The sequence below is a fragment of the Sesamum indicum genome, unplaced genomic scaffold, assembly GCF_000512975.1.
Source record: "Sesamum indicum cultivar Zhongzhi No. 13 unplaced genomic scaffold, S_indicum_v1.0 scaffold00119, whole genome shotgun sequence".
In the NCBI taxonomy this organism is placed as follows: domain Eukaryota; kingdom Viridiplantae; phylum Streptophyta; class Magnoliopsida; order Lamiales; family Pedaliaceae; genus Sesamum; species Sesamum indicum.
In genome coordinates this window covers 129,688-146,203 of record NW_011628048.1, presented here as the reverse complement: position 1 = coordinate 146,203, position 16,516 = coordinate 129,688, and the positions used below count along the sequence as shown (strand labels likewise).

Sequence of the window (16,516 nt, the reverse complement as noted above, 5' to 3'; positions counted from 1 at the left end):
GCCAAGAAATGATGGCTAGGCCTAGGCCAAGCCTTCTTGATCGTCGCCCGCCCCCTCACTGGCGGTTACTGGAGCGTGCCTATAACTTCCCTCCTACGTGTTAAAACAGGTAACTGCCCCGTTATTTCTTCTTCTTTCCTTTTTCTCGAAGTATCACAGTTATTTCCATCAGAGAGCCTTGTAAGTATTTTGTTCTCCTTCCTCTAAAGTTTTTCTAAGTATTTGTAATATTTTCTTTACAATTACTAAAATCGTTAGTAATTTTTGATATTATAATAAAATTTGTATAAATTATTTAATATAAAATAAGTTATAAAAAATAATATAATTAATGTAATGAATTAAAATAAATAATTTTATTTATATATTTAATAAATTCTAATAAGTATTAATTTATAAATTTTAATAAAATTTAATACATCATTAAATTATTTTAATAAATTTTTAATTAATTATATGTATAAATTTAATTAATTGAATAAATTTGAAATAATGGAATGTAATAAACATTATGAAGCATAAATAATTAAGAAAAAGAATATTATATTAATATAAAATAATATCCGATTATAAAATTGAAAACCTAATCTAAATTGTCCTTGTCGGTCATGTTCATATTGTCCTCGTTCAGGATCAGGCGGTCTCTCGGAAGCAATGCTGGGGCGCTAGTGGAGGCGGTCGGCTGTGACGGTCCTGAGTTGGTCCACATCTCCCTCATCATGGCCATCATCGTCTCGAGGCGGCCGATGCGGTCCTCCACGGCCAGGTTTGGTTGTGGTGGTGGCGGTGTCGGGGGGGGTGGCAATTATGATGTAAAGGTCTGATTGGAAACGTGGGCCTTAGAATCAAGGCTGAACACTTGGCCTTTGTTCTTGCCCACGACTGTAGCCAGCCATATCCACTACTCCATCATCGATATGGAAACCTTCGATTCGGTTGGGGCATAGTGGTCCTCTATCGTGGGCTTATGTTGACGATCATCCATCAGCTTTTGGAACGTCTCTTGCAAAACAAACAAAATTATTAGTATTTTTAACCAAGAATTAGTTTCTTAAAAAAATATTATTAATAAGGTACTTACCGCCACCTCAACCACTCTCAACCCATTCCAGCCATCGTCCTCCTTTTTCTTGTAGTATATTTCAAATAACTCCATTTGCTTAGGCTGCTGACCGAATTTTGCCTCCTGTAGAAAAATAAAACAATTAGCATCTTATTTATAAAATATGATAAACCTTAAAAAATAATGTAATTTACTAAACTTCCTCTTGTGCTGGCCAATAGAGAAAGATCCCCTGCGATACACAGTCGAGGATGCTGTGGGGTTCACTGTCCGGTTCGCTTTATTCTTCGAGGAATCATGATGGAAGTCCTTGTTGGCCTAGTATGCCTGGACTTGGCGCCAAACCTCATTGGCCAGCTAAGTGGCTTGACCAGGCACGACCATCTTCTAGATGTACTTTTAGGCCCAAATGTGGAAGACGAAGAACATGGACTCATCGTCACAGTCCCAACAATAGGTTATTTACAATGATAAAAATTAAACAAAAAATTAGTAAAATTAATTAAACAATTTAGATTATTGGATATTACCAAATTATGATACTGTACGTTACCTTCATGCTCTCGAACCAGATATATTGGTGCTCTGGCGTCACTTGCCTTAGACATTGCCACTGGTGGGGAAAGTCTCCCGCACAACCGCATTGATAACCTCGTGGAAGCGATGATCAGACCTTAAAGGACATGTTAATTAGACATTTTCAAGATAAAATAATACTGAAAAATTTCATAAATTAATTTACCTTATGTCGTTGATGCTGATGTACTGGTGCTGATGATGGGGGCACTATTGGTGGTGGTGGAGTCTCCGTTGGTGTGGCAGCCTGCTACATGACCTCCTTAGCTGCTGGTGCAGCTTTAGATGGTCCTGCATCATTTGGAGTTTGCGGGGCAGACAGTCTGGCCGTGTTAGGTAGTGGGGGTGGTTAAAGTGTTAGAATAGGTAACCTGAAAGCCAATTGAATTGACATGCTTATAATCTATTCTGACAATAATTTAATTTTTTATGTATTATTATTCAGTGAATAAAATGAGTATGCGCTATTAGAATTTCATTTTTTGTGGTCATGACATTTATGTTTGCTTTTCTGGCAAACATCACAACAAAGCCTAAAGACCACCTTGAACAACCGTGCAACAGTTGCATTGCGCATTGGAAGGCAGTCATGAAACCAACTGTTTAGGGTTACTTTTGAAATGTTCCAAGTCGAGGACCATGAGAATGGGTATCGTAGTGTCCTATGGAGATTTGCATTAAGAGTCGCATTCATTTGACGAGTGTCGCGTTTCATCGACGACAGACGTGGGACGTCTATGCAATCTTAATGGGTCAATTGACTAGGTGTTGAATCGACTGATCTGACTCGCGGGGATCGTCATATGGAAGCCTTGGAGGCTTGGTTGGTATGATTTGAGTCCCCAACTCCAATAGTATGGGAGTAGTCCTCAAACTTGAGAAATCACGGCAGTCACGTGCATGTGATGACTGTATTTTAGATTTGTGCAAGAGGTGATCGTGTCTCATACATGATCATCACAAAAGCCTTGCTTAGTGTCTCATACATGTCTCATACATGATCATCACATGGTGAGTTCCAAAAAGAGGATCCATCCCTTGTCAAAACGTGATAGAGGTATCTCCTATGTAATTGGAGATGCGTCTACACTCTATAAAGTTGTGGCCACAGTCATTGGTCGAATAGGAAGAGAAGGTTTCGATGTTGGCATAACGCGTTCTCAAGTATTAAGCATAGACGCCTAGTCCAGGATGGGAACCTACGTCCAATTCCATGCCCTAGACTAAAATTGGGAGACGGTAGATGGAAGGACCGTACCCGTATGGACTGGGGAGCTTAAAAGTTCACATGGAAATTAGTGCCATGGACTGTTGCTAGATGGCTACCCATGGTGACGGACTTTCTTGATCAAGGGTTGATAAAAAATTATTAAGTAAACTGGTTTTAATTAATAATAGTGTTGGACACTAGCCCAAGTCTAACTGAAAGGTAAACCTAAAGAGTCATCACAAATCACCAAGAAGGGACGAGGAATTCATTGAGAATTAATTCCGTAGGTAATTGAATTACTTATATATGAGAGGGATCCATTCGATGGATAAGCCCAATGATAAATTGATTGAATTTAATTTATATTGGGCTTGTCCTTATTATTTAATAAGTTGGACTTATTATATAACAAACGCTTATTGGGTTCATATATTTAATTAGATTAAATATACGATGGACTTAATTAAGCGGGCTTTAACTAATTGGGCCAGATATTTTAATTAATTAAAATTGGCCTAAGCCCATTAATTAAGTTGGTGGAAATAATTGGAAAAAAAAATTATTGACTAACAAAATTAATTTTTTGAAAAATGCCATGTTAGTTATCCTTTATTTGGAATAATGGATTATTACCTTATGGATGGTTAAATGAACCTAGACCTGTTTTAATGCATCCATTCAAGGTATATATATGTGTATTAGTTGTTTGAAATAACTAATGAATAAATACACAAAAAAAATATTTTCCTCTCCTCCCAAATTTTTCGCTCGACCGAACCCACCTCTTGTGCACCTTAGTGTGTTCTTGTCCTTAATTTTTTTCTAGCAAATTGAATTGAGAAATTTCAAGTTCTAGTGTGGTGTGGACGCGACTTTAGAGGGTCTCTATATTGAGGCCTTGGTGAACGATTCAACGAAGGAGGTTAGAAATAAATCAAAAAAAGGTAATTCTTTATTTACGTTTTTGTTCCTCTTCTTTTTCCATTATACCAATAGCCCTGCTAACTTTATTATCATTTAATTTTATCGACTACATCGAATGCTTAGAAACTTCAGGGGTGCACTCCTTAGAATCATGGTTTCATTGCTATTTCATTTTATTTTATGCAATTTATTTTAACCGCTTCCGCTTGTGCGTTCCCGAACAGATCCACTAGGACCTCGAGGTGCCCTTCATGAACGACTGCTTCCTCAACCTAGGAAGCATCAGACAGCGCTGTTGGAAGTGCGGGCTACGACCCCGCCTACATCCGCGACCACGTGGTACAGGAGGCATACCACTAGATATGATCTATACAAATAATTAAGAAGTCTTAGTCTAAATTTTGTGATTATTGTTATTATTATGTAAATAATATTATTATTGGAAATATTAGATTAATTTTATTATTATTGATATTATTATGTGAATAATATTATTATTGGGAATATTAGCCTAAATTTTGTGATTATTGATATTGTTATGTAAATAATATTGTTATTGATAATATTAGCCTAAATTTGTGATTATTGATATTGTTATGTAAATAATGTTATAATTGGCAATATTAGCCTAAATTTTGTGATTATTGACATTATTATGTAAATAATATTATTATTAGGATTATTGGTCTAATTTTATGATTATTGACATTATTATGTAAACAGTGTTATTATTGGGATTATTGGTCTAATTTTGTGATTATTGATATTATTATGTAAAAATATTCTTAATGGGAATATTGGTCTAATTTTATGATTATTGACATTATTATGTAAATAATATTATTATTGAAAATATTGGCTTAATATTGTGTAAATAATGATATACATGAATTAACCTAATTATACAATCAATTGCACATCTAATACAATAAATTTCACAAAATTTTAGCAATATGATACTATTAGGATAGATGATCAAAAAGCAAATTAGATTAGCCTGGACGTATTCTGATCTGACAAATACTCGATATTATGTAATATTATTTTAAGTGAATAAAATGAGTGTTCACTTATTTGGCATTTACTTTGTTGTACTTGTTCTGTATGTTTGCATCTGCTTGAACATTACAACAAAAGCCCACATAGTAATTGGCAACCATGCAGTTGGGCCGCGCATGGGTGGCGGTCATGAAATCAATGCCAAGAGGCCGGATCTGAAACGTTCCAAGTCGAGGACTCGAGATTTGGTATTTAGAGGTCTATGGAGACTTGCACTAGGAGTCGCATTTAATTGATGTGTACCATGTTTCATCAGTGATAGACGTGGAACGTCTATGCGATCTTAGTGGGTTGATTGAATAGGTGTTGAATCAATTGAATTGGCTTGCGGGGATCATCAAATGGAAGCCTTGGACGCTTGGTCAGTATGACTTGAATCCCCAGCTCCGATAGTATGGGAGTAGTCCTCAAACATGAGAAATCACAACAGTCACGTGCACACGATGACTGTATATTAGATGTGTGCGAGAGGTAATTGTGTCGCAGAGATGATCATCATAAGCCTCGTCTACTACAGTCGAAGTATGTAGAAAGAATGGTGAATTCCAAGAAGAGAATCCGTCCCTATTAGTATTTGATAGAGGTATCTCCTATGCACTTGGAGACGCGCTCACGCCCTACGAACCCGTGCCACAGTGGTTTGATCAAGTAGTAAAAAAGGTTCCTATGTCGACTAATTAACCGTAGCGTGGTCTCAAGTATTAAAGTATAGATGCCTAGTCCAATATGGGAATCAACACAAAATTTCATGCCCTAGACTAAGGCCGGGAGATGGTAGACAGAAGGATTGTACCCGTATAGACTTAGAGCCTAAATGTTCACACAGATATTCACCTAGCCTCTAGTGCCATAGACCGTTGCTAGATAGCCACCCATGGTGACAGACTTACTTGATTAAGGGTTAATCAAGAATTATTAATCAAAGTAAACTTAATTAATAATAGTGTTAGGTACTAGCCCAAGTCTAGCTGAAAGGTAAACCTAAAGAGTCACACACAAATCACCAGGAAAGGACAAGGAATTAATTTGAAATTAATTCCGCAAGTAATTGGATTACTTGCAAATGAGAGATCGATTGGATGGAAGACCCAAGGATAAATTAATGTGATTAATTTATGTTTAGCTTGTCCTTATTATCTAATAACTTGGACCTTATTAATTAATGAAGACAATGTGGGCTTATGTATTTAATTAAATGAAATACATATTGGGCTCAATTGGGTGTATTTTTATTGAAATTGGATTTAAATGAAAATTCATTGGGCCTTGTATTTTTAGTCATAAAAATCAACCAACACACCCCTAATTGAGCATAATGAAAAATCTATGGAACGAAATTATTGGCTAGTAAATTGCAATTTTAGAAAGTGCAATTTAGTCATCTTCTTGATTTGGAATTAACTTACCTTGTAGATGGATAAATGTACCTAGATTCATTTATGCACATCTATACAAGGCATATATATTATTGTTTGTAATATTATTGGAAATAGTATTATTACACTATAACACAACATTTTCCTTCCCTAGTCTCTCTCTCTCTCGGCCGCTTTTCTCTCTCCAATTCTTTGAGTGCTTTTCTCTTATTTTCTTCTAGCAAGATAGCATTGAAATTCTAGTACCGGTGTGGTGTGGACGAATTAGACAGTTCCTGCATTGGAGCCTTACGTGAACATTTAAAGTAGCCGATTCTGACAAAGGTAAAATTTCATCCCTTGGTTCCTTTTTTTTTTTTTGGTTTTTTTATATTGTTACCTCAGCCCCTTTTACGTAATTATTTCGTGTTTATTCTACATTGAATGTTCGGGAACTCTAAGGGTACACCCCTTGGACTCGTTGTTTTATGCTTTAATTTTTATTATTATATATTTTTTAAGTTACCGCTTTCGCTCACGCGTTCCTAGATAAATCCACTTGATCATTCAGATACAATACACAAGAATTGCATAAATTACATAACTACACAATAAATTGCACAAATAATTACACTATACAATAAATTACACAATAATTGCATAAATTACACAACTATACAATAAATTTCCAAAAATTACACAAATTACAAAAATATTATAATTTCATAAATATATTTTAATTTTTGAAAAATATTTTTAATTTTAGCCTGAAATATATTTATAATTGTAGAAAATACATAAAATAAGTTTTTCTTAAAGAAACTTTTTAAAAATCACCAAAAATTTACAGAAAATTTTTTAAAAAATAGAAAATTGTGAAAAAATAAAAAAATTACAGAAAATGATTAATTTTTTTAAAATATTAAAATATTTTTAAAGTTACAAGAAAATTATTACAATTTTCAAAAATCACAGAAAATTATTAAAAATAAAAAAATTATGATTTTTTTTTTCAAATTTCACAAATTTATTAAAAATTTAAAAAAATTACAGATTTTTTTTAAAAATCTTGGGGAAATTTTATGAATGTCAGAAAATTAAGAAAAATTTTAAAATTTCCAAAAAAATTGTTTTTTTTGAAGTTACAGAAATGTATTAATGTTTCAGAAAATAAAAAAGTTCGAAATTTACAAAAAATATGAATTTTTTTTAAAATTACCTAAAATTTCTAGAAATATTCTAAGTTATATTTCTGAAAATATTTTTAGAAACCTTATCTGAAAAAAATTTTAGAAATATTTTCTCGAGTATTTTCTGAAAATATTTTCAGTTAAGGTTTCTAAAAGTATTTTCAGAAATTCATAAATATTTCTGAAAAATTGTGAAAATATTTTTCTATTTTCAAACCTCTTTTCATAAACCTTTCTGAAAATATTTTCTGAAAAGTTTTAAACACAAACTGGGGAAAGAAAAAATAAATGAAAAGAGAAAACTCACCTCCCCGAAGTCTGACAGTGGATGGGGGCATGGTTGGGCGGCGTACGGCGGCAGTAAGGCGAACAATCACGGCCAGAGGCAGAAATATATATATATATATATAGAGAGAGAGAGAGAGAGGAGGAGGAGGAGGAGGAAAGGGAAAGAAAAATCTACCAAGTGACACTTATATTTTAAAATTTTGGAATAGACAAATTTTTAAAAAATCATTTCAGAGACCATTCCTAAGTAAGTAAATGCTTCATTTCATTTGATGTGGATTGGTCATAATCTTCATTCATTTAGGCACGGTGGGACAAAGTGTTCCTATATTTTTTGCAAAACACAAAAAACGATGTCATTCATAAAACGACGTCATATTAAGAGGGTATTTAGATGACCGTTGCTATTTTTAAAACGTCCGTGCCAAATATGGTGCCAATTTTTTTTTCCTTTTAACTAAAAAAATAAAAAATGAGGATTAAATCGTTCCGAAAGTGTTAATGATCAAAGAAAAATAGACCATAAATTAATTAAGACAATTGGGAATATATAACTTTTTTCATTAAATTGATATATGTTGGAATATCAAGTGCAGTTGTATATCTAGATTGTTAGACTTACATAGATGTAAGTAGCATCTTATACTGTTATACTGTATCGTCTAATCAGATCGTTAAAATTTTAATAAGACTGTCGGATATGATCTAATCGACAATTTGGCGCGAAATTAAATTTTTTTGTGGAACTGGTTTTGGAATAGTTAAAATAAATTGGCCTTTCTTATATTTTTAATTTCCCTCTCTTTTTTCTTTTGGTATGATATTGTAATGTATTTAGGCACGTCTTTTTTGATCATTCCTATTTGAAATTTAATATTTTTCACAAATATTAAGGAACGGATACACTTGGAAATGGTGTTTAGTTGTGACCCTTCTTAATAGGAAAGTTTTTCCAATGGTCTTTTCTATTTATGAGTATTCCTAAATAGAATAAATATTTTTACAAAAATGTAAAATTAATCTAATTGCATATGTTTGATTACAGAAATGCTGAACTTTAAATCTAATTATTGTCTTCTTTAATTAATTCTCGTCAAAGCTATCTTCGCCAGACTCATCATCAGATTCACAATTCTTCAATCAAGATGTACCTGCTTCTTGTTGATTTGTAACAAAAAGCTCAAAAGTTAATTGTATACCATATGGGTCATGTGGGTCATAATTATTGTTGTCCGTCGCAACTTGTGAAGTAGGTATTGTCTCATCTTCTTGAAGCGGAACTTCTGTCCATATAGAGTTATCAATGACTCTTCTGGCTTTTATTTTGTTGACAACCATCCAGTCCACTTTATTTCTCTTCAGGCTAGGTACTCCGTGTAGTAGACTTGGACTGCTTGTTGTGCCAGGATGAATGGTTTATTCTTTGGTATAGTTTTTTGAAGTTTACATCAACGAGGTGATAACGAGGATGCACCTTTATAACTCTTACGGAATTGACCCAACAATATTTAAACCTAATAATCTGCAATAAGTGGGTAATCTAACTAGATTATCTCTTCAAGAATCCCATAGAAGTCACATTCAGTGTCTGCCTATGTTGAGTTTTTGACACACACCCTACAGTTCATAATAGACTTGCCTACTATGTGAAGTTCAATATGGAAATTTGTAACCATTTACAAAGTAGCACTGGAATATTGTGAACTTAGCTGTACGACCCCAATAATACAACTTCAAAAGCTCGTTGTCTATGTAATTCAATTCGGATTTCACAAATGTTGCACATATTTAAGGCATCATATATTGACAAATTACAGTTGTAACACAATTCATAAGACATAACTCACACGATGTTTGAACTAATCCTTCAACTGAGTATCTACTAGCTCCTCAATAATGGGGTCCTCCGAATGGTGGTGCTCGTAAAGTTCATTCAAAAAGGAACTATTCACATACATATCAATACATAGGTTAAAAGTCCAAAATAAAAATGTGAATAAACTATAATGGTATCTTTACACTTAATCGTAGTATGGCGTCACTACTTCACAGTTGGTCAATATGTACGTCTCAGTTACGTGACGTCCTAATCCATTGAGCCATCTCTTCTTTAATGCACCACTACCTCAGTTAGGGGAGTTGAAAACAGATCGTTGGATGCGAGTGTCGTTCATACAGAGGTCATCATTTCTGCGTGGCTTGTTCTGTTCGCAAAGAATCTGTGGCTCAAATAGTGAGAGGTGAATAGACCAATTTCTTCTACAAGAATAACCTCTATAATTGACGCCTCGACTGTGCTTTGTTTTTCATCTTCATTTTCATTTCTCGAAGAAATCTAATAACTGAATATTTTTTAGAAACCTAATGACACTAGAATTATTTCAAAAAACTAGAATAACCTGTGTACTAATTAGCTCTCAAATGGATACATCCACATGTATTACACAGGCTCTCCCATGCGCGCTTCATATGGGAAGTGAACAATGAGGTGCTCCATTAAGTGGAAGAAAGTTGGCAGAAATATTTTCTCGAGATTGCACAAGATGGTTGCGACACTAGCTTCCAATTCTTGTACCTTGTTTACATCGAGCATCGTCGAACATAGAATCTGGAATAGAAGGCTAACCTCTGTCAACGCACTCCACACAAGCTCAGGAAGCAATTCACTGAAGGCAATGGGGATCAATTTCTTCATGAATAGGTGACAATCATGACTGTTCATAACGTGAAGCCTCAACTCCTTCATATTTACACAACGGGCCAAAATAGATGCATAACCATCAGGAAATTCCAGATAATCCGTTCACATATCCTTTCGTCCATCTCAAGCTCCGATCAATCACATATGATGTTCAGGTCCTTCCGTGCATTCAGATTTTTCTTCGTTTTTATGTTTATATCCACAAGGTATTGAATATATTGTCAAACACATTCTTCTAAATGTGCATGACATCAATATTATGTCGTTTCAGATGCATCGACCAGTACTCGAGCTCCTAGAAGATGCTTTTCTTTGTTCACTTATGCTACCGTACCCTTCTGAGAATGACAACGACACTTCCACCTAATCGCAAATTTGTTCTCCCATCAATCTTGGCTGTGCAACCTTCTTTTCTACTCGGTTCTTAGTAAATGCTTTCTTGTTCTTACAGTATGGATGGTGGGGGGCAGGAACTGTTTGTGGTAGTCAAAGTACGCCTTCCTACTGTTTTGTAGGTAGAGGGCACGTGTGTTATCCATAGAAACTGTACACCCCAAAACACCAGCCGAACTCCATCCAGACGCCACCCCATAAGTTGATAGGTCATTCAAAATCCATATGAAAGTGGAGCGCATTGGGAATGTCTCGTTCTTTGCACTGTCGCGCGTTACTACACCCACATGCTATGAATTCTACAACACCTCGATCAGTGGCTCTAGGTAAACATCAATGAGACGTTTGGATTAGAAGGACTGGGGATCACCCTCGTCAGGAACATATACTTAGAACTCATGCACATTCCCTGTGGGAGATTGTACAGTGTAAGTATAATGGGCCAACATGACACTATAAGAAAACAAACTTTCAGAGACGGACAAATCCGTCTCTGAAGCCTATATTTCTGTTGCTAATAGTATTAGCGATTGATAAATTCCATCAGAAAATCTATTGCTGAAAGCCCAATGGCTAATTCCGTACCCTGAATCTGTCACTGAATTTTTGACGGAATATTATCCGTCTTAAAATCTGTTTCATTTAACAAACAAACTTAGACAAACCGTCTTTAAATCCGTAGTTGATCTGTCTCAAAATCCGTCGCAAAAGATTATCTTATGTTGTTGTCACTGAATCCGTCACTAAATCCGTCATTATTTCTATAGCTGATTCTGTCACTTGATCCGTCTTTAATTTTGTAGCTGAAGACAAAGCTCCCTTTTACTTCAATCCCTAATTTTTTTAAGCAAAGCTGAAATAAAATGAGACTAAATACCTGGACAAAATAAAGTATCACAATTATAACAAATGAAACAAGCATCAACCAAAACTATACAAAAACTAAGAAACTAATTAATATACTTAAAGTGGAAGTATGAGAAATACTATCGTTGTTTACCCAGAAGACTTGCAATTCTTCATGTTCACAATTATACACCAAATACAATCATAAAAATGTTTGAAACATAGCATCATTCAATAGCTTGCACTCTTTACTTAAATACAAGGATAATCACTATTTAAGCTCCAATACTCTTTAATTTGCACCAAAATCAGAAATTGCCTAACGCTTTGCACCAAAATCTTGTTGTTCATTAGGTCCAGATCTACATGCAAACTGTCGATTGGTATATTCCACCTCTTGAATTAATTTTCGCACCATTTCTTCAAGCTCCACCGCCCTTCTTCGTGTATCTTCTTCCCTCCTCCTCGCATCTTCTTCTCTCTTTCTCGCATCTTCTTCCCTCTTCTGCGACTCCTCAAGAGCCTGTTCTAGCATCTTTTTACTTTCTACTTCTTGTCTTAAAAGTTCTTCTTGCATTTTCATACTTAACTCATTATATTTTTCATCCATTACTTTCGTTAACTTATTGTATCTTTCTTCAGATTCCCTAGGTGTTGAAGTAACAGAAATTCTACTAAATCTATCAGAAGATTGACTACGCCCAAATCCATATATCCGGCCTTTAGATAGCCCTCCAGTATTTATGGCAAATAACGTAGCACCTTAAAAGGTACATTCTTTCGAGCCCCTGGCTTCCTTGGCTTATACCGAGGATGACCACATACAAGACACTGTTGTTTGTCTTTGTTTTCTTTGTAATATAACATACAATTATTCACACAAGCATCAATTTTCTCGTATCCAAGACAAAGCTTTGCCAATTGCTTTTTAGTTCGATACAAGTTATCTGGCAACTTCTCTCCTTCTGGCAGCATGGTTTTGATGACTGACATAAGTCGATCATAGCAAGCTTCAGGCATATTGTACTCTGACTTAATATTTAACAGTTGTGATACAGCAGAAAGTTTCGTGTGATTTTTACAACCATCCCAGAGTGGCTCATCGGCATCTTTTAATAAGTCAGAAAACTTTTGTGCTTCTGGATTAGGTGGTTGCTCATCACACATTGGATTCTGAATAAGCTCAGGGCCCATAGCATCCATCACCATTGTTCTATAACGGGATCCTTCTTCATTAGGAACCTTTGAAGAACCACTGGCATCATTTATCCTATTTAGCGATTCAGCATGTGCATACCATACATTATAACCAACACTGAACCCATTTCTTACAATGTGCAAACCCATTTCTTAAATTATTACTTCATCACATCGCTTCGACTAAAAAATTTTCTATTGTCGCACTTAGTGCATGGACATTTTATTTGTCCATGGGAGACGAATCTTGGATTTAAGAAGGCAAAGTTCAAGAACTCTTGATCAACTCTTTCTACAAATTCATCCAAAAGATAGCCATTGTTATATAAGCGCCGCTACATCCAACTATGATCGGTGTTCATGATTTCTGCATTTACTAATAATTTTAGATAAATGGATTTGACTAAATTAATAAACTTCAAATTCTTTAAAAGAAAGGATTTGATGAAGTAAGTTCAGAATGAGACAATTGTCTAATTACTCATTGAAATTCAGAAACAGGACAAGAATTCAAGTGAAACTACAATATGCCAAGGCATAAGAAATTTACACTTGCACAGACTGACTGAAGGACTTAATACGTAAGTTGTAGCTTGCAACTCCGTTGCTCTAGTTTTGTAAATGTGGTGCATGAGTTATTATAGCAATGTCACTAATCTCATATAGTGAAAACTTTGAAACAGTTAGAAGCTAATTAAACACAATAATAGTTCAAAAAATTAAGGAATGTAAATAACTTATAAACGACATATGCTATATTACATACCTTATAAAGAACTAGCGGTTAAGGGCCCATTATAAGGAAAGGTTAAGAAATTGTAAGTTATATTGTAAAGCATCATAGCAGTAATTACAAAGTTATACTCATAATAAGATTACTCTATCTGTCTTTAGGAACTGCTTGAAAATGAGAACTTTTGTTGAACTTTAGCACTACAATGAAGTAACTATTCTCCATCGTCTGGAGGGTTCTATTGTACTTGTACGTTAATTATTTGAATTTTCTCAGGCTTTTAGTAATAATTAGTTCAGGGAAAGGATAAGTTGTTTCTAAAGGCACTAATTCAAATCTTTCAATCGATGAGAAATAAGTGATGTATAAAAACTCCTAGGAGTTGTCAATAAACCCAATATCTAGACAATGTAACAGATGAACTTACACATGTGCGTGTGCATATACTGTGCAAGCTCACACATGGCCAGACGGGCTTAAAGAAACACACATATGTATATTCTAGAAACACATATACTGCAGAAAAAGAAAGCTCTGTGAGACCCTAAAATACTTGTCCTCCAAATAAGTTGGAAGAAAGATAGAGCTCGTAAGGTGACCTGAATGCAGAGTGAAAATATATTTAGACAGAACCGCAAAATCATACTTTCTAAATGACCAAATCACACTTTCCCAGTCCAAAAGGCAGTTTTCTCTAATCAGAATTAAGTCCTACTCATTCAATATCTTCAATTAAGTCCCAAATTTTACAATCATGATGCAATTGTTGATTACTTAAATTTGTTGTTTCACATTAGACAATCAACATGTCCTATTCCAGTGTAACTATTTAATCAGTTCGACTTATAACTTAGTATTCTTCCTTAAGAAGATACTAATTTCGACAAGAAAAATCTAACAACAAATGTCTACCAGAAAGAAATTACCAAATGGATCCATTTGGAACAACAATTGCTGATGAATTCTTAGTGTTTATTTACTTTTCCAGAAAAGTAATAATTCGATTGGAGCATAATCAAGAAACTACTGCATCTCTTTTTAATAATATACGATGCGACAGGAGCAACTGGATTCAGGACCAAAATATAAGTATAAATATCCTGGTGAAACCCAATTGACTTTCAGTAATTTAGACAAGCAAAAAGGATAAACATACTGAGGAATCAAAAAATACTTCTACTCACAAGATGACTCTATTCCCCCCTCAAACCACTATTGTAAGTCTTTATCTACATATTAATTACTATCCTTTCGTCAAGCGTCGCATGAGATCAATTGGCCTATGCTGAAAGTGATTATATTCATAGATACAAACGAGACTATGGGCATTTCCAATAAAACAGACTCCTCCTACAGAAAAGAAAGTTGCTTCTATCTCTTCAGTAGCCTGAGTTATGCATTTTCTTACTTCATCAATCAGTAACATCATAGTCCCATCAATCAGCAACTCCATCGTTAATAAATCATAAGCTAAAAAGAAAACATACAACAATCTCTTTCAAGCAATTTATCAAACAAGTAGCAAGCACTCAAATATTTCTCTAATTTCAAACAAGTAGCAAGCCACTCAATCATCAACCATTATATATAGAAATCTATTTCAACATTAAGCTAATCAACAAGATAAAACATAGGGAAAAATGAAAAATAAAGAGAAAATTGAAAGCGATAACTAAGCAAAAGAAAAACTAACCTTTTTGTTCGAATGGCTCTTTCCTCCACCGACCACCCACAACTAGCTGCGTAATACACCGGCGAGTTGTTGACGGCAGCGAGTTGTTGACGGCGGCACAACGAGAAAGGAAGAACACTTCGTAAATTACTGCAATATGGGGGAAACTTGCAATTGGGGATTTTGAGGTTTAATTTCATTTGTACTAACAATAATATCTAAAAAAAAAAAAGAAAACAAATTTTATTTTTAATTTTTATTTATAAAAATATAAATAAGGATGGAAATAATGACAGAATCAAAGACGGAAATAAAAAAAAAAAATTTGAATCCGTCTTTAATTTTGTCTTAGATTTTGAGAATCTAAGACGGAAATATTCCGTCTTAAATTTTTTGTTTTATCAAGTCAAAGACGAAATCAAAGATGGAATACTTTTTATATTTTTTTATTTTTTTCCAAAAATTTCTATTCGTAAAAAATTCAATCAATATAAAGATTTATTTTATAATTTTAAGACGGAAACGTTTTCCGTTGTTAAATCCGTCTTTGAAAGGTTAAATTTTTTGACGGATATATTTCCATCTTTGATTTTCGTCTCTGATAGCCTGCTCTCTTGTAGTGTGAGTATGAATGATCGTACTGCCCATTCGGTGTGAACCTATTTATGCACAAACCCATTCTAACATTACAAGGCTTTGCCTCAAAGTCGGGATATGTCCGGTCAAAATGCCTTCATGCCTCTACATCAGCCAGATGGCACATGGATCCCTCCTCCGTCTAAACGTTGGCATGCCACGTCATTTGCTTGGTAGTTGTTTCTAAAGCATACAACCTCTGCAGGCAAAGGGTAGTCGGCAGGTACTTAACTTGTGTACTATTTATTAGATTGATGAGATGACTTGTAGGTACTCCATAAAATTGGTAGTGCAAATATATCGGAGAAATACTTGGGTTTAGCGGTGATAATTTTGGTTGAATTATATGGATGAGATTTAAGAAAAACAAATGTTGAATTCAGAGCTAAGTAATAGAGTTTTTATTCATGGATAAGTTTTGGGTATGAGTCAAGAAGTGATGAAGTGGGTTTAGTTGCATATAATATTGGGACATGATTAGTATAGCTAGACAGTATGTTGTATTGGTTACTTTTAGGTGCTGGAAAGAAAATCTTGAAACTTGATAACCAGTGGAATTACTTTAGTGGTTAATTATTATCGTCCTATTGGGTTTTTTCTTATTCAGGATACTAGCGAAGCTAAACTAGGGTAAGATGCTCAATTTTTCAATAAGGATTGATGGAGTGCTAGT

At 34.4% G+C, this 16,516-nt stretch overlaps 1 long non-coding RNA gene across 1 annotated transcript; it reads right to left on the bottom strand.

Moving 5' to 3' along the window:
* Nucleotides 1–778: 778 nt before the first annotated feature.
* Nucleotides 779–7,816, bottom strand: LOC110013308. The gene is made up of 5 exons (XR_002288483.1): nt 7,685–7,816; nt 1,806–2,010; nt 1,263–1,736; nt 1,082–1,186; nt 779–1,002 (listed from the first exon to the last, which is right to left on the bottom strand). It is a non-coding gene; the product is annotated as an uncharacterized LOC110013308 (long non-coding RNA).
* Nucleotides 7,817–16,516: the final 8,700 nt, after the last annotated feature.